The sequence below is a fragment of the Heterodontus francisci genome, chromosome 21, assembly GCF_036365525.1.
Source record: "Heterodontus francisci isolate sHetFra1 chromosome 21, sHetFra1.hap1, whole genome shotgun sequence".
Taxonomy (NCBI): domain Eukaryota; kingdom Metazoa; phylum Chordata; class Chondrichthyes; order Heterodontiformes; family Heterodontidae; genus Heterodontus; species Heterodontus francisci.
The window spans coordinates 55,267,591-55,289,941 of record NC_090391.1 but is presented as its reverse complement, the minus strand read 5'-3'; the positions used below and the strand labels follow the sequence as shown (position 1 = coordinate 55,289,941).

The 22,351-nt window shown below is 44.9% G+C and overlaps 1 pseudogene; it reads left to right on the top strand.

The window, feature by feature from the left end:
* The window catches only part of LOC137381133 (G-protein coupled receptor 15-like), a 47,059-nt pseudogene extending 24,968 nt beyond the window's left edge, over window positions 1-22,091 (top strand).
* The last annotated feature ends 260 nt before the right edge of the window (window positions 22,092-22,351 follow it).

The following is a 22,351-nucleotide window of genomic DNA, read 5'->3' as shown; positions in this document are numbered from 1 at the left end:
TGTGGGCAGCATGCGACAAACAGGGCTAAGCAATACCACAACAAATGGATCAGATCTAAGCTCTGCAGTCCTCGCACATTCAGTCGTGAATTGTGCTGAATTATGGAACAACTGACAGGCTCCACAAATACGCCTATCTTCAAAATGGGGGAGCTCACCACATCAGTGCAAAAGGCAATGCTGAAGCAATTGCATCAATTTCAGCGAGAAGTGCTGAGTCGATGACCCATCTGGGCCTCCTCCTGAGGTACCCCGCATTTAACTTCAGCCAATCTAATTCACTCACGTGAAGCTACAACACTGAAACCTACCCGACAATGTGAAACATTGCCCAAGTATGTCCTGTGCACAAAGGACAAATCCAAACCGGCCAATTACCATTCTATCAGTCTATTCTCGATCATCAGCAAAGTGATGGAAGGGGCTGTCGACAATGCTATCAAGCAACATTTGCTCAGAATTAATCCACTGTTTGGCGCTCAGTTTTGATTCCGCCAGGGCCACTCAGCTCATGATCTCCTTACAGCCTTGACGAAACATGGAAAATATAGCTGAACTCAAGAGGTGAGGTGAGAGTGACTGCCGTTGTCATCAAGACAGCATTTGACCGAATATGGCATCAAGGAGCCCGAGCAAACTGGAATCAATGGGAATTGGCCGGGGGAGGGGGGTGGCGGCGGTACTCTCCGCTGGTTTCAGCCGTAAGAAAGATGGTTGTGGTGGTTGTAGGTCAAACATCGCAGCTCGAAACAAATCACTGCAGGAGTTCCTCAGGGTAATGGTCTGGGCCCAACCATTTTCAACTGCTTCATCAATGACCTATCCTCCATTATAAGGTCAGAATTGGAGATGTTCTCTGATGACTGCACAATATTCAGCACAATTTACGATGCCTCCGGTACTGAAGCAGCCCATGACCATCTGCGGCAAGACCTGGATAATATCCGGGCTTGGCCTGATAAGTGGCAACTAATAACCACGCCACGCAAGTGCCAGACAATGACTATCATAAAGAGTAGTGAACCTAACCATCTCTTCTTGATTTTAAATGGCATTCCTTCGCTGAATTTCCCATCATCAACATCATGAGAGTTACCATTGACCAGCCACTGACTTGGATATGTCACATAAATAGCATGGCTGCAAGAGCATGTCAGAGGCTGGGAATTCTGCGGCGAGTAATTGACCTCCTGACATCCCAGTCCCGACCCGCCATCTGCAAGGCACAAGTCAGGAGTGTGATGGAATACCTTCCATTTTGCTGGATGGGTGCAGCTTCACCAATACTCAAGAATCTCGACACCATCCAGGACAAGGGAACTTTCTTGACTGCTACCCCATCTATCCCTTTCAACATTCAATACCTGTACCGCCGACGCACAATGACGGCAGTGTGTACCGTCTACAAGATGCACTGCAACTCACCAAGGCTCGTTTGACAGCACCTTCCAACACAACGACCTCTACCACCTAGAAGGATAAGGGCAGCAGATGCATCGGAACACCACCACCTGTATGTTCCTCACCTTGGCACACACCATCCTGACATGGAGCTATGTTGTCACTGGGTCAAAATGCTGGAACACCCTTCCAAACATCGCTCCGGGTCGACCTGCACCACACGGACTGCAGTGGTTCAAGAAGACCACCACCTTCTCAAGGGCAATTAGGGATGGGCACTAGATGATGGCCTGCAAGCGACGCCCACATCCCATGAATAAAAAAAGCATACACTGTTTCTTTTAACACCAACACTTACAATTTTGCACCTTTAAACAACATTCTACGTTTCTACTCTTATTTCCTGACTGCAAAGTGAATAGCTTTACACTTCCCTACATTATATTCCATCTGACATCTTGTTCCTCACTCAGTTAACCCGTCTATATCTCATTTCAGCTTCTCTGTGTCCTCCCCACAGCTTACCTTTCTGCCTACATTTATGTCATCAGCAATCTAGGATGCAATAGTCTCTGTCTCTACATCTGAGTCATTAACATATATTCTAAAGAGCAGAGGCCCGAACATTGATGCTTATGGCACTCCACTATTTACTGTCTTCAAACATGAAATGTCCGTTTATGCCCACTCGTTGCTTTCTGTCTGTGAATCAATCATCTATCCATGTTGATTTGTTACCCCCAATTACATGAGCACTTATTTTTCTTTCGTTTCGCACCATAGCGAATGCATTTTGGAAGTCCAAGTGTACTACAACTTCTGGCTCCCCTTTACATGTTCAAAAGATTCTGAAAAACTTGTTCTAATCAAACAGTGATTTTCTAAGTGTTGTTAAGACATCCTTAATAATAGATTACATACATTTTCCAATAGGTCATGTTAGGCTAACTGGCCTGCAGTTCCCTCCTTTTTCCCTACCGCCTTTCTTGAAAAGCAATGTAACATTTGCCAACTTACAATCTGATGGAACATTTCCCGATTCGCAGCAATTTTGGAAAATCGTAACTAGCAGATTCACTTTCTCTGCAGTGTGACAAATCGATTCAAACCCCTCGTAAATTATGTTGTGCACTTGAGTATTAATGTGAATCGTCATTTTATGCAGAAGGCTTTGATTTTGTGTTTCCATGTTCTGATTGTCAAAATGGAAGACATAGTTCAGGTGGCATATCCACTTGAGAAGAGTCTGGCCTTCGGACCTAGAAGATCCGTAGCCAACAAGCTCGAAACTGTAACCGTTTGTGAGTACAACCTTTCCTCCATTATACAGCAACCGTGTGTTAGAGACACATTTCCTTGCAAGAGGCCACAACCTGCCTTCAAGCTGCATTGATTGTTCTCTCTAAGCCTTCCTCAACAAATAAAGTTAAAGAGAAGCCACGCTTTGAAAAATCCAGCAAGAAAAATATCAGCTCGAGGTCAAGCTGCAGTAACAGCAGAAAACATCTGATATTTACCCATTTTCTCTCCATCCAGAAAAAGGTGACTTCAGCAATTTGGAAAGGGAGTACAAATGAGGGTGCAAAGCGTCCACCCCAAGCCCATTCATAATTGCCTTTGGGAAGGTTGTGGTGAGCTGCCTTCTTGAACCGCTGCAGTCCATGTGGGGAAGTTACACCCACGATGCTGTTAAAAAGGGAGTTCCAGCATTTTGACCCAGGGACGATATAGCACCAAATCTGGATGGTGTGTGACATGGAGGAGATGTTGCAGGTGATTATGTTCCCATGCAACTGGTGCCCTTGTCCTTCTCGGTGGTAGAGGCTGCAGGTTTGGAAGGTACTGTCAAAGCAGCCTTGGTGCATTGCTGCAGTGCATCTTGTAGATGGCGCACATTACTGTCAATGTTTTGTCAGTAGTGGAGGGAGTAAAGGTGCAAGGTTGTATATATGATGCAAATGGAGTAGGCTGCTTTGTCTTGGATGATGTCGCGCTTCTTGAATGTTGTTGGAACTGCACCCATCCAGGCAAGCGGAGCCTAATCCAGCAAACCCCTGTCCAAGACAGTATTGGTAGGAGTGACCACTGCACAAACCATGTAGAGACAAAGTCCCGTCATCACATTGATGAATAACATCACACCCAAGCATTGAGCCAGGAACACAAACACAAACACATTCACAGACACAAATACGATCATATCCCAGTCACTGAGACAGGCAAGCATGCACATGCACACACACACTTATACACACAAACATACACAGAGACTCACAAATCCCACCAATGACTACCCATTATCTGAGCCAGTAGCGTGTGCAGACACACAAACACATGCACTGACAAACACACACGTATAAACACAGGCACTGACCAACAAACACACACAAAGGCACTGATCCAGACACACACTCAGGCAGATGCACGCACACACACGCACAAACAAACACACACACAAACAAACACACACACGCACACAAACAAACACACACGCACACAAACAAACACACAAACAAACACACACACAAACACAAACACACACACACACTACATGCAGGGGAAATTGCATGTGGTGATGTTGCCATGCATTTTCTCTCCTTTTCCCTCCAGTTGTTAGAGGTCGCGAGTTTGGAAGGTGCTGTAAAAGAAGCCTTGTTTTGTTAATGCAGTGCATCATGTAGATGGTAGACGCTATTGCCACTGTGCGTCTGTGGCGGAGGAAGTGAATGATTGTTAATGGCGTGCTAAGCAAGCGGGCTGTTTTGTTCCGGATGGTGTCAAGCTTCTTGAGTTTTGTTGGAGCTGAGATGTGTGTGTGTGCATGTGTGCGAGCGCGTCTGACTCTGTTTCAGCGGGATGGGAACCAAAGGGTAGTCTTAAAATAGACAATTTGAGCGCAGCGAATGTCAGGCAGATAACTAGCGAGTGACTCTGAAAGACAGAAGAAGCAAAGGTCAAAAAGTGTGTGGTACAGCAATGTGTCAGTGTCAAAAGGTATTTATTTAATTACAAGGAGTATAGTAACTAAAGCCGATGAGCTGAAGACACAGATAGACACACGATGACACTATATCGTTGCTATAACGGAAACTTGGCTTAAAGAGGAGCAAGAATGTCAACTCAACTTCGTTAAATATAGAGTTTACAGGCGGGATAGAAACGGAGATTAAAAAGGAGGGGCGTAGCATTAATAGTTAATAAATCAATAGCAGCTTTAAGGTGGGATGATATGCTACATGCATAATCAAATGAGGCCATATGGGTGGCGCTCATAAATAAAAATAAAGAGGCAGCCTCAATGCCATGAGTTTAGAGTCGACCCTCAAATAGGGAATATTGCGTGCAATTCTGGTCGCCACACTACCGGAAGGACGTGGAGGCTTTGGAGAGGGTACAGAAGAGGTTTACCAGGATGTTGCCTGATCTGGAGGGCATTAGCTATGAGGAGAGGTTGGATAAATTCGGATTGTTTTCACTGGAACAACGGACTTGGAGGGGCGACATGATAGAGGTTTACAAAGTTATGAGCGACATGGACATTTTGGATATTCAGAAGCTTTTTCCCTGGGTGTAAGAGTCAGATACTGGGGGACATAGGTTTAAGGTGCGAGGGGCAAAGTTTAGAGGGGATGTGCGAGGCAAGTTCTTTACACAGAGGGTGGTGAGTGCCTGGAACTTGCTGCCGGGTGAGGTGGTGGAAGCAGGTACGATCGCAACGTTTAGGAGGCATCTTGACAAATACATGAATAGGATGGGAATAGAGGGATACGGTCCCCGGAAGTGCAGAAGGTTTTAGTTTTTGCAGGCATCAAGATCGGCGCAGGCTTGGAGGGCCGAATGGCCTGTCCCTGTGCTGTACTGTTCTTTGTTCTTTATTTGTTCTTTGTCTTGCTGTATGTCGACATGAACTGCTTTAGCTTCTGAGGCGTCGTGAATGAAACTGAACACTGTGCAAGTAACAGAGAACATGCAAACTTCTGACCTTATAATGAAGGTGAGGTAATTACACCCAGGGCCTCTGCGGTACATCATCCCTTCTCTCAGCACCCCTCATATATCCCTTCACACCGGTAATACGTTCTAATTTATTGTTGTCCAAAAAGCGTTGGATTAAAAGGGGTTAACTGAACTTGTTTGTTCAATGGCGGTTATTAATTTCAGTCCCCTTTGACCCTAATTGTCCCCAGGAGGGTTTCCTTCTTCTATTAATAAGGCACTCATTTTAATATGCTATCACATTTCGTCAATTGAAGAATCAACACTCTCAGTAGCAAGGATCAGCGAGAACAGGGAGAGGGTGAAGATAGATTGGAATCTGAGAACACTGGATTGGAATATTACAACGAGGGATCAGAATCTGAGAACAATAGATTTGAATGTGACAACACTGGGTCGGAGTTTATCCTTTTGGCTTGAATATCTTCCTGCAAATTATGATTGGCTATCATTAACATCTCGGATCCTATATGCAATTCTGATTTTTGGATACTTTTACTATCCCATCCTCGCTATTATTGGTGTCCCTGGTAAGCCTCTCTAGCTAGCTATTAGTTCCATAAGCAATCTTTTCTGTTTTTTACCATTTGCTCTCACCTGTTTGCTGCTGCTGTTGTTCCTGCGAAGTATCTGCATCTATATATTAGAGCAATAAACAACATTGCACTGAATTAATGATTATCATTTAAAGCTTTGGAAGCTTTGTCTTCGGAATGTCTTCAGTCTCCATCACAAACTCCATCGTTGCATCTTCAGATATTTCTCCAATTCAGTAGCAATCTTGCCTACTCCAAACTCTGCAATATTGTCCTCTGCCTCAACCGATTGGGTGCATAAACCCTTATGTGTGCCTTTGTTAAATCCAGACTCGACGTCCTACTGCACCCCTCATAATCATCTCAGTTAGTAACACTCATTAACCACAGCTCACGCAACACTCGTCTGCCTGTATCCTAACCCACACTAAATCCCATTCACCCCTGTCCCCTGTGCTCACTGATGTGCATTGGTTCCTGGTCTGACAATACTGTAATTTTAACAATTGCACACCTCAAATTAGTTCCATGCTTCCACAACAGTTCCCGAAGAATATTTATCCAATTCCTTTTTAAAATATATTTTTCCCTCTGTAACTTTGCCTGCCTATGATCATCTTCCCGGGGTTGGGGTGGGGGAGGGCAGATGGGGATGGGGTGGGGGCACGGCTGTTAGTAAATAGGCCCACAAATCAGAAGGTGGTACAGGACCTGCAGCCAGCCAATTATGGCGAGTCTCACATAGTGCTCCATGTTGGCAGGGCGATCGGTTACCTCTTATGTATATCTCTGAAACTTTGTATATGCATGTCAACTGAACGCCTGTGTTAGTCACTCTCATTTGAACATACATTCAGGACATGAGGAATTCCTTCCACCGTAATTTAAAAGTACCAGGCATCCAACCTGCAGGTGAGTGGCTTTTAATTTATTTCTGGTGTTGTGAAGTTAGTGGAGGTGCTGTGGATGTTTTTTCTGGAGACTGTGTCGCGAGCTGCTGCAGACGTTCAGGGAGGACAGAGGATTTGGTGACCCAACTCTGGCCGAGATATGGGGACTGTAGTTACAGTGTCTCTGGGTCTGCAACATGACGAACAAATGGTACAAAGGCTGCAGAGAGGGAAAGATCTATAAAGAGGGAGGAGGAGGAGACTCTGTATTACCCATCCTGGGTTTTCCAAGAGCACTTTTCCGACCAACACCTAACCAGGAACAATGATTGAATCGACTCTGATTCAATAAGGAGGTGGCCACAGAGCTGTCCCACCTGCTGTAACACGACCTGGATCCTTACACCAAGGTGAGGACGGAGCTGCTAGTGGCCGTTAAGGAAACTGTTTCATTAAACATCTACTGGGTATCTGGGTTTTTCTAGGTAGAAGCAGACGACATTTCCTTCATCTCTTAGTATGCCACCCATCAATTGTCCGCTATGTGACAGAAGCCATCTATTCCGGGTGAGGAGAATACATCATTCTCTCCCTCTGCAGGGAGAAAGCAAAATGAGAGGCTCCGTGCCTTTGCCAGGACAGCGGCATTCCCAATGGTGTACTTGGTTCTGCGGGTCCCCATGTCAACGGGGAGATGCACAGGAACTGAAAGCAGTCTCACTCCATTAATGTGCAGTTGGATGTGTGACCATGCCCAGTAGATCACGTTGGTGACGTTCCACTATAACAGAAGCAGTCACCGTTAAATATAGATAGTTATTAGACAGTGCATTCCATATCTTAACCAACTTGCAGCAAGACAATGATTTATTCATGTTGCAATGCGTCTTTTGCCAATCATCTTAATCAGTGGCCTCTGTTTATCGACCCGCCAGCCATTTGAACCAATATATATATTTATATATTTTTTAAATCTAAACCCATCATAATTTTAAGCACCTCTATCAACATTGTGCTCGAAGGAGAACAATCCCAGTTTCCATAGTCTTTCCATGTAACTGTAATCACATCCCTGGGACCATTATAGTAAATCACATCTGTGGCCTCTCCAAAGCCTTGGCATCCGAGCTAAAGTGTGGTGCCCATTGTTGGACACATTCCTGCAGCACGGGCCGCCCAGTGTTTTATATACCTTTAGCATAAATGCCGGGCTTTTTTACTGTACGTCACTATTTATAAAGCCCAGGATACCATAATTACCAGAATTACTTCATTAGTTTTATTAACCTGTCCTTTATTAACTTTATTAACATGTCCTGCCATCTTCAAAGATTTGTGTTCAAACACCCCAGGGCTCTCTGTTCTTATACCAGCTTTAAAGTTGCACCATGCAGCTCTCCTGATCCATTATTACAAAATGCATTACCTCACACATCTACCATATGACTACCCATTGCACTACCCTGTCTATTTCCGCTTGAATTCTTATACTATATTTGCCATTCACCACGATACGTATACGCCTCGTGTCTTCTGGAAATTTCAACAATTTCTCCTGTGAGCCGCCTGAAGTTTAGTCATTAATGTACATCAGAAACAACAGTGCTCCTAGTACTGAACGGTGTAGAACACGGCTGCATATAAGAAAACAACCATTCACCATTATGTTTATAAATGACCTCCTGAATGTCTATTACTGTCCTCGTCAATATTTACTGTGGTGTTGATTTATTAGAAACCTCATGCAGAAAAAAATAACCGTGGATGCTGTAAATCTGAAAAGATACAGAAAATGCTGAAAATACTCAGTAGGCCTGGCAGTACCTGTTGAGAGAAAATTGGAATTAACTTTTCAGTTCGTGAAATTTCATGTGAATGTGTCTCAATGTAAGGTTATCGACCTGATACTTTAAAGCTGTTTCTCTCCCCACAGATTATGCCTGATCTGCTGAGTATTTCCAGGACTTATCGATTTTTTCTCGCTGTTATTACTTATGTTAATCTTAATCCTCTTATTTTATTTACCTGTCAATGTGCTCGTCAATGTGATCCTGATTCCAGTTGAAATCCTTTTTTTTCTACTGCATTTCCCTGTCCAGCCATGAGCAATAAATTAAATCCTGTCTCCAGCAGAAAGACCTGCCACAGGTACAATGACGACAGACATAATTGAATTTGCTAACAAATGCACAAATATCATAGAGTCTGAGCGTCACAACCAAAGACTTGCAGGTTGATAGGTAAATTGGCCATTGTAAATTGCCCCTAGTGTAGGTAGCTGGTAGAAGAATGGTGGGGATGTGGTAGGGAATATGGGATTAATGCAGGATTAGTATAAATGGGTGGTTGTTGGTCGGCACAGACGCGCTGGACCGAAGGGCCTGTTTCAGTGCTGTATCTCTGTATGACTATGACTCTATGAGAAATGTGGGAGGGAGAAAATAGGGAAATATAGGCCAGTGAGCCTAACATCAGTCACTGGGGAAATGCTGGCATCTATTATTAGAGGAAGTCTTAACAATACACCGAGATAACACAGTATGATTGGAACAAATCAACATGGTTTTACTGAAGGGAACTCCTGGTTGACAAATTTAACAGAGTTTTTGGTGAGGTAACTAGCAGGGTAGATAAAGAAAAACCATTACAGTGTACCTGAATTTCCAAATGGTGTTCTATTAGGTTGCACACAAGCGTTTAATAGGCAAGATAAGATCTCATGGAGTTCAGGTTAATGCAATAGCATGGAGAGATGATTAGTTGACAGACAGGAAACAACGTGGAGGCATAAACAGCAATAAATGACCAGTGGTTTTCCGCAGGGATCAGTGCTGGGACGTTTGCTGTCTGTAGTATATATAAATGATTTGGAGGAAAATGTAGCTGGTCTGATCAGTAAGTTTGCGGATGACACAAAGGTTGGTGGAGTTGCGGATAATGATGAGGATTATTGGAGGATACAGCAGGATATAGATCGGGAGGAGATATCGGTGGAGAAATGGCAGATGGAGTTTAATCCGGACAAATGTGAGGTAATGCATTTTGGAAGGTCTAATGCAGGTGGGAGGTATACAGTAAATGGCAGAACCCTTAGGAGTATTGACAGGCAGAGAGATCTGGGCGTACAAGTCCACAGGTCACTGAAACTGGCAACGCAGGTGGATAAGGTAGGCAAGAAGGCATACGGCATGCTTGCCTTCACCGGTCGGGCAGAGAGTAAAAGAATTGGGAAGTCATGTTGCAGCTGTACAGAACCTTAGTTAGGCCATACTTAGAATATTGTGTGCAATTCTGGTCTCCGCACTACCAGAAGGATGTGGAGGCTTTGGAGAGGGTACAGAGGAGGTTTTCCAGGATGTTGCCTGGTCTGGAGGGCATTAGCTATGAGGAGAGGTTGGAAAAACTCGGATTTTTTTCACTGGAACGACGGAGGTGGAGGGGAGACATGATAGAGGTTTGCAAAGATATGAGCGGCATGGACAGAGTGGATAGTCAGAAGCTTTTTCCCAGGGTACAAGAGTCAGATACTAGAGGAACATAGGTTTAAGGTGCGAGGGGCAAAGTTTAGAGGGGATGTGCGAGTCAAGTTTTTTACACAGAGGATGGTGAGTGCCTGGAACTTGCTGCCAGGGGAGGTGGTGGAAGCAGATACGATAGCAACGTTTAAGAGACTTCTTGACAAATATATGAATAGGAAGGGAATAGAGGGATATGGGCCCCGGATGTGCAGAACGTTTTACTTTCGGCAGGCATCAGGATCGGCGCAGGCTTGCAGGGCCGAATGGCCTGTTCTTTGTTCTTTGTTAAATAGTGGAATAAAAGCAAAATGCTGCTGATGCTGGAAATCGGAAATAAAAACAAAAACAAAAGCAATAAGTTTTGGAAATACTCAGCTGGCCAACAGCATCTGTGGAGAGAAAAGCTGAGTTAACGTTTCAGCTCAGTGACCTCCCATCAGAACTGGCAAAATGAGAAATGCAGTTGGTTTTCAATAAATAAAGCAGGGGTGGGGGAAAAGAGAACAAAACAGAAGGCCTCCTCTTCATTAGGTAGACCAAATGCGAATTGCTAACATGACCTCAAGCTTCCTGTCGCTTTCCACTTTGACACGCCCCGCTGCTTTCATGCCCACATCTCTGTCCTGAGCTTGCTGCAGTATTTCAGTGAACATCAACGCAACCTCCAGGAACAGCACCTCATTCAGCAATGAGGCACGCTACACTCTAGCAGACTGAACTTTGTGTCTAATCATTTCAGAGCGTGACTAACCCTTTTTATATGTTTTTAAATTGTATTTTACTTTGTCTCAGCATTCCTTTTTTGCTTTTTATCATGTGCATGCCCACTGATTTTTTTTCATGTTTTTGCTTTTTGTAGGGCTGTTAAATTCTGCCATTTGACATCCTCTCTGCACTAACGCTTTGTCTTTCACCACGTCATTAGCACTCTCTTTGCCTTTGCGTTTACCCCATGAGCTCCTTGTCAGTTCATCTTTCTGGCCCTCTGTCCTGTCAACACCTTCCCTTTTGTTTCATTTTCCCCCCACAGCTGCTTTATTTGATTAAAGTCTATTACATTTCTATCCTTTGCCATTTCTGATGAAAGGTCACTGACAAGAAACTTTAACTCGGCTTTTATCTCCACAGATGCTGCCAGACCTGCTGAGGTACTTTATTTTATTTTAGCAAATAGTGGAGTGTTGAAGGATCAGTGTTGGGGCCTCAGCTATTTAAAATCAAGATGAATGACTTAGATGAAGAGACAAAGAGTAATGTATCTAAGTTTTGCTAATGATACATATCTAGGTGGAACAGTAATGATGCATATGTAGGTGGGAAGGCCAAAGAAAGGCTGCAAAGGGATATAGACTGGTTAAGTGAGTGGGCAACAAGATGGCAAATGGATTATAATGTTCAGAAGTGTGAAATTGTTCACTTTGGTCATAAGAATAGAAATACAGAATATTTTTAAAAGGTGTGGAACTTGGAAGTGTCGATGTTAAAATAGACTTTGGTGTACTTGTTTCATGAAAACATAACGTCAACATGCAGATGCAGCGAGCAATTAGAAAGCAAATGACATGCTGGTCTTTATTGCAAGGGGATTGGTGTACATCATTAACGAAGTATTGTTACAGTTGTATAGGGTTTTGTTGGGACCACATCTGGAGTACTGTGTGCAGTTTTGATCTCCACATTTAAGAAAGGATATCCTTGCATTTGAGGTGGTAAAGTGAAGGTTCACGAGATTGGTTCCTGGATTAAGAGGCAATCCCATGATGAGAGGCTGTATAAATTGGGTCTGCATTCGCAGTAGTTCAGAAGAATAAGAGGTGACCTTATTGAAACCTCTAAGATTCAAAAGGGGCTGGATAGGTCAGGCATTGACAGATTACTTACACTGGTGTAGGCATATAAAACACGGGGGGTTGGGGGTGTGGGGGGAGGTGGGGGTAGGGAACACCATTTCAGAATAAGGGGGCTATCATCTAGGACGGAGATAAGGAGAAATTACTTGACTCAAAGGGTTGTGAATCTTTAGAATTCACTACCCCAGAGGGTTGTGGATGCTCCAACGTTGAATCTATTTAAGGCTGGGATAGGGACACCTCCGACCTCTCAACGAATCAAGGCATGCGGGGAGTGAAAAGTGAAATTGAATCCTAAGATCATCCATGACAGTATTGAATGGTGGAGCAGGCTGGATGGGCCATATGTTCTACTGCTGCTCCTATGTCTTGTGTTCTTGTGTTCCTATTTGGTCGGAACATAACCTGTGTTCACCTATCCACGTCATTCTTCAACTGGTAATATCGTCAAACTCAGAGAACGTCAGAGGGTAATCATACCCTCATAATTTGCACTTACTTTCTGCCATATGTTCGACAACAGCCAAATGAGATTTTGATATTCTATGTAAAGCAAAAAAAAGCCTAGATTCCAACCTTCAACTTTAGGCAAATATCCTCTGCTGCCACATTAAACTACGGAACGCATGGTGTGGAAGAATGATGCTGGAGTCTATGTTTAATCAGTTTCTCATTAATTGTACAGAGTAAGAGGATAACAAACACTGTGATCCTCACTCAATTCCTTCACCTGTTTTAGTAAGTGCCTGCTTTTAGGTGCTCAAGTCCGACTCCAATGAACACCCTCCAGTTCATAACTTAGCAAATGATGCTGATATCATTATTCTTTAACAACCGATCTATGCCTGTAATAATCTTGTGCAAGTTTATTTAATATTCCCTCAATCGCCTTTTTTCCAAGGAGAAAGCCACCAGTTTTCCAACCTAACCTTGCAACTAAATTTCCATAATCTCTGGAATTATTCTGGTAAATCTCCTCTGCAACCTCCAAAGGACCCTCACATCCTTCGCAATGTCTGACAACCAGATCTGAACACAATACGATTCTTGGGGTCGAACCAGTGCTTTATAAACGTTCAGGATAGCTTCCCTGCATTTTTTATTTTCGAGATACAGCACTGAAACAGACCCTTCGGCCCATCGAGTCTGTGCCGATCAACAACCACCCATTTATGCTTACCCTGCAGTAATCCCATATGCCCTATCACCTACCTACACGAGGGGCCATTGATAATGGCCAATTTACCTATCAACCTGCAAGTCTTAGGCTGTGGGAGGAAACCGAAGCACCCGGCAAAAACCCACACAGTCACAGGAAGAACTTACAAACTCCGTGCAGGCAGTACCAAGAATGGAACGCACGTCCCTGGAACTGGAAGGCTGCAGTGCTAATCACTCCGCCACTGTGCCACCCAGCACTCAATGATTCTGTTTCTAAAGGCACAGTGGCTCAGTGGTTAGCACCGCAGCCTTACAGATCCAGCGACCCGGGTTCAATTCTGGGTACTGCCTGTGTGGAGTTTGCAAGTTCTCCCTGTGACTGCGTGGGTTTCCTCCGGGTGCTCCGCTTTCCTCCCACAGCCAAAAGACTTGCAGGTTGATAGGTAAATTGGCCATTATAAATTGTCCCTAGTATAGGTAGGTGGTAGGGGAATATAGGGACAGGTAAGGATGTGGTAGGAATATGGGATTAGCGCAGGATTAGTATAAATGGGTGGTTAATGGTCGGCACAGACTCGGTGGGCCGAAGGGCATACTTCAGTGCTGTATCTCTAAATCTAAAGCACAATATCAAATATGCTGAGGTAAACATTCTCTCAATATGTCCTGCAACATTCAAAATTCATATGCACATACAGTTCCCTGTGTTCTTGCACACTGTGTGGAACTGTGTGATTAACTATATATTGTCTCAAAGAACAAAGAACAGTACAACACAGGAACAGGCCATTCGGACCTCCAAGCCTGCGCCGATCTTCATGCCTGCCGAATCTAAAACCTTCTGCACTTCCGGGGTCCACATCCCTCTGTTCCCTTCCCACACATGTATTTGTCAAGATGTCTCTTAAACGTCGCGATCATACCTGCTTCCACCACCTCACCCGGCAGCACGTTCCAGACACTCACCACCCTCTGTGTTAATAACTTGCCTCGCACATCCCTTCTAAACTTTGCCCCTCGCACCTTAAAGCTATGTGCCCTAGTATCTGACTCTTCCACCCTGGGAAAAAGCTTCTGAATATCCACTCTGTCCATGCCGCTCAGAACTTTGTGAACCTCTATCATGTCGCCCCTGCACATCCGTCGTTCCAGTGAAAACAATCCGAGTTTTTCCAACCGCTCCTCATAGCTAATGCCCTCCAGACCAGGCAACTTCCTAGTAAACCTCTTCTGTACACTCTTAAAAGCCTCCACGTCCTTCTGGTAGTGTGGCGACCAGAATTAGACGCAATATTCGAAGTGTGGCCTAACTAAGGATCTATACAGCTGCAACATGACTTGCCAATTTTTATATTCTATGCCCCGACCGATGAAGGCAAGCATGCCGTATGCCTTCATGACTGCCTTATCCACCTGCGTTGCCACTTTCAGTGACCTGTGGACCTGTACGCCCAGATCTCTCTGCCTGTCAATGCTCCTCAGGGTTCTGCCATTTACTGTATACTGGATAGCACGTTTAGTGAATTGGTCACACCGCAGATTAGGATTGCTGAGGGAGAAATGGAATGGGTGACCAAAAGGCAGAGAAAGAGCAGGAAGGCAACGCAGGAGTCCCCTGCGGTCATCTCCCTCCAAAACAAGTATACCGTTTTGGATACTGTTGAGGGAGATGGCTCACCAGGGGAAGGCAGCAGTAGCCAGGTCCATGGCACCGTGGCTGGCTCTGCTGTTCCGAAGGGCGGGAAAAAGAGTGGAAGGGCTATAGTCGTAGGGGATTCGATTGTAAGGGGAGTAGATAGGCGGTTCTGTGGTCGAAAACGAGGCTCCCGAATGGTATGTTGCCTCCCAGGTGCACGGGTCAGGGACGTCTCAGATCGGCTGCAGAACATTCTAAAGGGGGAGGGTGAACAGCCAGTTGTCATTGTGCACATAGGCACTAATGATATAGGTAAAAAACGGGATGAGGTCCGACATGCAGAGTTTAGGGAGTTAGGAGCCAAGTTAAAAAGTAGGACCTCAAAGGTAGTAATCTCAGGATTACTACCAGTGCCACGTGATAGTCAGAGTAAAAATGAAAGAATAGTCAGGATGAATGCGTGGCTTGAGAGATGGTGCAGGAAGGAGGGGTTCAGATTTTTGGGACATTGGGACCGGTTCTGGGGGAGGTGGGACCATTACAAATTGGACGGTCTACACCTGGGCCGGACTGGAACCAATGTCCTTGGAGGTGCTTTTGCTAACGCTGTTGGGGAGGGTTTAAACTAATGTGGCAGGGGGATGGGCACCAATTGAGGTCAGTTGACAGTAAGGAGGTAGTAACAAAAGCCTGTAAGGAACTAGATAATGAAGTCAGTGTGACTAAGGGGAAGAGCAGGCAGGGAGCAGATGATGAATATAAAGGGACTGGTGGTCTGAGGTGCATTTGTTTTAATGCAAGAAGTGTAGTAGGTAAGGCAGATGAACTTAGGGCTTGGATTAGTACCTGGGAGTATGATGTTATTGCTATTACTGAGACTTGGTTGAGGGAAGGGCATGATTGGCAACTAAATATCCCAGGATATCGATGCTTCAGGCGGGATAGAGAGGGAGGTAAAAGGGGTGGAGGAGTTGCATTACTGGTCAAAGAGGATATCACAGCTGTGCTGAAGGAGGGCACTATGGAGGACTCGAGCAGTGAGGCAATATGGACAGAACTCAGAAATAGGAAGGGTGCGGTAACAATGTTGGGGCTGTACTACAGGCCTCCCAACAGCGAGCGTGAGATAGAGGTACAAATATGTAAACAGATTATGGAAAGATGTAGGAGCAACAGGGTGGTGGTGATAGGAGATTTTAATTTTCCCAACATTGACTGGGATTCGCTTAGTGTTAGAGGTCTAGATGGAGCAGAATTTGTAAGGAGCATCCAGGAGGGTTTTCTAGAGCAGTATGTAAATAGTCCAACTCGGGAAGGGGCCATACTGGACCTGGTGTTGGGGAATGAGCCCGGCCAGGTTGTTGAAGTTTCAGTCGGGGACTACTTTGGGAATAGTGATCACAATTCCGTAAGCTTTAAAATACTCATGGACAAAGACGAGAGTGGTCCAAAAGGGAGAGTGCTAAATTGGGGGAAGGCCAACTACACCAAAATTCGGCAGGAGCTGGGAAATGTAGATTGGGAGCTGCTGTTTGAAGGTAAATCCACATGTGATATGTGGGAGGCTTTTAAAGAGAGGTTGATTAGCGTGCAGGAGAGACATGTTCCTGTGAAAATGAGGGACAGAAATGGCAAGATTAGGGAACCATGGATGACAGGTGAAATTGTGAGACTAGCTAAGAGGAAAAAGGAAGCATACATAAGGTCTAGGCGGCTGATGAAAGACGAAGCTTTGAAAGAATATCGGGAATGAAGGACCAATCTGAAACGAGGAATTAAGAGGGCTAAAAGGGGTCATGAAATATCTTTAGCAAGCAGGGTTAAGGAAAATCCCAAAGCCTTTTATTCATATATAAGGAGAAAGAGGGTAACTAGAGAAAGGATTGGCCCACTAAAGGACAAAGGAGGAATGTTATGCTTGGACTCAGAGAAAATGGGTGAGATTCTAAACGAGTACTTTGCATCGGTATTCACCGAGGAGAGGGACATGACGGATGTTGAGGTTAGGAACAGATGTTTGATTACTCTAGGTCAAGTCGGCATAAGGAGGGAGGAAGTGTTGGGTATTCTAAAGGGCATTAAGGTGGACAAGTCCCCAGGTCCGGATGGGATCTATCCCAGGTTACTGAGGGAAGCGAGAGAGGAAATAGCTGGGGCCTTAACAGATATCTTTGCAGCATCCTTAAACACGGGTGAGGTCCCGGAGGACTGGAGAATTGCTAATGTTGTCCCCTTGTTTAAGAAGGGTAGCAGGGATAATCCAGGTAATTATAGACCGGTGAGCCTGACGTCAGTGGTAGGGAAGCTGCTGGAGAAGATACTGAGGGATAGGAACTATTCCCATTTGGAAGAAAATGGGCTCATCAGTGATAGGCAACATGGTTTTGTGCAGGGAAGGTCATGTCTTACCAACTTAATAAAATTCTTTGAGGAAGTGACAAAGTTGATTGATGAGGGAAGGGCTGTCGATGTCATATACATGGACTTCAGTAAGGCGTTTGATAAGGTTCCCCATGGCAGGCTGATGGAGAAAGTGAAGGCGCTTGGGGTCCAAGGTGTACTAGCTAGATGGATAAAGAACTGGCTGGGCAACAGGAGACAGAGAGTAGCAGTAGAAGGGAGTTTCTCAAAATGGAGACGTGTGACCAGTGGTGTTCCACAGGGATCCGTGCTGGGACCACTGTTGTTTGTGATATACATTAATGATTTGGAGGAAAGTATAGGTGGACTGATTAGCAAATTTGCAGACGACACTAAGATTGGTGGAGTAGCAGATAGTGAAGGGGACTGTCAGAGAATACAGCAGAATATAGATAGATTGGAGAGTTGGGCAGAGAAATGGCAGATGGAGTTCAATCAGGGCAAATGCGAGGTGATGCATTTTGGAAGATCCAATTCAAGAGTGAACTATACAGTAAATGGACAAGTCCTGGGGAAAATTGATGTCCAGAGAGATTTGGGTGTTCAGGTCCACTGTTCCCTGAAGGTGGCAACGCAGGTAAATAGAGTGGTCAAGAAGGCATACGGCATGCTTTCCTTCATCGGACGGGGCATTGAGTACAAGAGTTGGCAGGTCATGTTACAGTTGTATAGGACTTTGGTTCGGCCACATTTGGAATACTGCGTACAGTTCTGGTCGCCACATTATCAAAAGGATGTGGATGCTTTGGAGAGGGTGCAGAGGAGGTTCACCAGGATGTTGCCTGGTATGGAGGGCGCTAGCTATGAAGAGAGGTTGAGCAGATTAGGATTATTTTCATTAGAAAGACGGAGGTTGAGGGGGGACCTGATTGAGGTGTACAAAATCATGAGAGGTATAGGCAGGGTGGATAGCAAGAGGCTTTTTCCCAGAGTGGGGGTTTCAATTACTAGAGGACACGAGTTCAAAGTGAAAGGGGAAAAGTTTAGGGGGGATATGCGTGGAAAGTTCTTTCCGCAGAGGGTGGTGGGCACCTGGAACGCATTGCCAGCGGAGGTGGTAGATGCGGGCACGATGGAGTCTTTTAAGATGTATCTAGACAGATACATGAATGGGCAGGAAGAAAAGAGATACAGAACCTTAGAAAATAGGCGACATGTTTAGAGAGAGGATCTGGATCGGCGCAGGCTTGGAGGGCCGAAGGGCCTGTTCCTGTGCTGTAATTATCTTTGTTCTTTGTTCTTTCTTTGTATACCTCCCACCTGCATTAGACCTTCCAAAATGCATTACCTCACATTTGCCCGGATTAAACTCCATCTGCCATTTCTCCGCCCAAGTCTCCAACCGATCTGTATCTTGCTGTATCCTTTGACAATCCTCATCATTATCCGCAACTCCACCAACCTTTGTGTTATCCGCAAACTTACTAACTAGACCAGCTACATTTTCCTCCAAATCATTTATATATACTACAAACAGCAAAGGTTCCAGCACTGATTCCTGTGGAACCCCATTTGTCACATCCCTCCATTCAAAAAAAAAACACCTTTCCACTGATACCCTCTGTCTTCTATGACAGAGCCAGTTCTGTATCCGTCTTGCTAACTCTCCTCTGATTCCGTGTGATTTCACCTTTTGTACCAGTCGACCGTGAGGGACCTTGTCAAAGGCTTTACTGAAGTCCATAGAGATAACATTCACTGCCCTTCCTTCATCAATCATCTTCGTCACTTCCTCAAAAGATCCAATCAAATTAGTGAGACACCACCTCCCCTTCACAAAACCATGCTGTCTGTCGCAAATAAGTCCATTTGTTTCCAAATGGGAGTAAGTCCTGTCCCGAAGAATCCTCTCAAATTGTTTCCCTACCATTGACGTTTGACTCAGCGGCCTATAATTTCCTAGATTATCCTTGCTACCCTTCTTAAACAAAGTAACAACATTGGCTATTCTCCAGTGCTCTGGGACTTCACCTGTCGCCGATGAGGATACAAAGATTTCTGTCAAGCCCCCAGCAATTTCTTCCCTTGCCTCCATCAGTATTCTAGGGTAGATATCATCAAGCCCAGGAGACTTATCTACCTTTATGCTTTGCAAGACACCCAACACCTCCTCCTTTTTTGAAATGAGATGACTGAGACTATCTGCACTCCCTTCCCTAGGCTCATCATCCACTAAGTCCTTCTCTTTGGTGAATACTGATGCAAAGTACTCACTTTGAACCTTGCTTATTTCCTCTGACTCCACACATTGATTCCCATCTCTGTCCTTGAGTAGGCCAACCCTTTCGCAACCCTTTCCCTGGTTACCCTCTTGCTCTCCCGCTATTTCTTCTGCAATAATGCATCGCTTCACAATTGTCGCGACTGAATTCCATTTGCCACCTCTCTTCCCATTCTGCTCGTCCAGATTTGTCCAACATACAGCCCGTAGGCCAGGATCCAGCCTGCCAAAGCTTTTAATCTGGTTGCGGATGCGAACTGTACACGGGGCCATTCCTCATCCTCCCCAAGAGATGAGAAATTATGAGAAAAAGGTGAGGTAAAGCATTTTGGAAGATCTAATACAAGTGGGAATTATGCAGTAAATGGCAGAACCCTTAGGAATATTGACAGGCAGAGAGATCCCTGAAAGTGACAAGGCAGGTGGATAAGATAGTCAAAAAGGCGTACAGCGTGCTTGCCTTCATCGGTCGGGACAAAGAGTATAAACATTGGCAAGTCATGCAGCAGCTGTATCGAGCCTTCGTTCGGCCACACTTAGAATATTGCATACAATTCTGTTCGCCACATTTCCAGAAGGACTTGAAATCTTTGGAGTGGGTACAGAAGAGATTTACTGGGATGTTGCCTGGTCTGGAGGGCATTGGCTATGAGGAGAGGTTGGATAAACTCGGATTGTTTTCACTGGAACGACGGAGGTGGAGGGGCGACATGATAGAGGTTTACAAAGTTATGAGGTGCATGCACAGAGTGGATAGTCAGAAGCTTTTTCCCTGGGTGGAAGAGTCATTTACTAGGGGACATAGGTTTAAGGTGCGAGGGGCAACGTTTCGAGGGGATGTGCGAGGCACGTTTGTTTACACAGAGGGTGGTGAGTGCCTGGAACTTGCTGCCGGGTGAGGTGGTGGAAGCAAGTACGATAGCGACGTTGAAGAGGCATCTTGACAAATACATGAATAGGATGGGAATAGAGGGATATGGACCCTGGATGTGCAGAAAGTTTTAGTTTTAGTTTAGACAGGCATCATGATTGGCGCAGGCTTGGAGGGCCGAATGGCCTGTTCCTGTGCTGTACTGTTCTTTGTTCTTTGAACTGTTATTTTTACTCCCAACCTGATGAATAATTTCCCTGATAAATTGCCTTGTTAGTGACGATTGCCATTATTTGCTTCCTTGATTTTTCAATGGACTTATTTCCAGTAACTGCTTTGAAACAATTGAAATCCGTGATGTCTTTCATCGGTGCGTGAATCTCTCAGTCAGTCCAACATTTAAATTTCTAAACAATAGCAAAGTGATTTGCACGCTGAAAATCAGAAATAAAACCAGTAAATGCTGGAAATACCCAGCAGCTCTGGCAATATCTGTGGAGTGAGAAACAGATTTAATGTTTCAGGTCAATGACCCTTCATCAGAACTGGTGGAGATTAGAGATGGCAGACAGGGAAAAGAGGGAGGGAGGATTATGATCAACATTGAGTTCAGCAATTTCAGTATCATTCATTTGTCATTGCTCCCAGCCTGATGTATAATTTCTCTGTTTATTTCCCTTCCTCACAGTTAACTTGCTGACAATTAGAATCCTGTCTCAGGGAAAATGTGGTCTCTCCAAATGTGTCACTCGCTAATTGGTGGCCATGGCAGCGACGGATCTACTGCTTGTGATACTTGACCTGATATTGAGGCACATACCAATTGTTTATCGGGAACAGTTTCAGTTCCTGGAGTCCATGCCCGTGTGTAATATCCACGCCGTCCTGCTTTGCACAACCACAGACTGTTCTGTCTGGTTCACCGTCATGTTCACCTTTGATCGATTTGTGGCCATTTGTTGCCAGAAGCTGAAAAGTAAATATTGCAGTGAGAAAACGGCGGCTGTGGTTCTGGGAACAGTGACTGTTCTGAGCTTGTTAAAGAACATCACCTGGTATTTTATGTTAACAGATTGGTATTGGCTGAGGAACTACCCTTGGTTTTGTTCTATTAGAAGAAGTGTTCTATTCTCTCAGGTCTGGACCGCAATCGAGTTCATTCATAACATTCTAACCCCGGGTATCCCATTTGTTGTGATTCTGCTGCTCAATACTTTAACCGTCAAACACATTTTGGTGAGCAGCAGAGGACGTAGGAGACTCCGGGCTCACAACAGTGGGGAGAGACGCAGAGATGCAGAGATGGAGAGCCGCAGGAAATCTATCATTTTACTGTTTGTTATCTCGGCTAATTTCATACTGCTATGGGCACTCTTAATGGTTTATTCAATATGGAGCCGAATATTGTTGCTGCACTATGAGTTTGTTGATCTCCCTGATTTTCTGCTGAACTTGGGCTTCATGCTGCAGCTCCTGAGTTGCTGCACAAACACCGCGATTTACGCTGTGTCCCAGACACAGTTCAGAGAGCAGCTGAAAAGTGTGCTGAAATATCCCTATATTCCAATTGCGAAGTTGATTCAAACGTGAGAGGAACTGAATAACTGACTATATGCAGCAGCAGGGAGCGTGGCCAATCGCTATAGAGACAGATCTGGGACTGTCAATATCGTGTCAGATGTGGGGCGGGGTCTGCTGGTCCGGTGAAAAAGCGGGAGGCCTATTAATATCGTGATGGAGAGTGTGGCGTTAGGTCTTTTTCCGATGATGACGGCAGGTGGGGAGGGGGGCTGTTTCCCATGGTGAGTGGATGGTGAGGTCGGGGTCTTTTCCTCGCACTGACAGGGAAT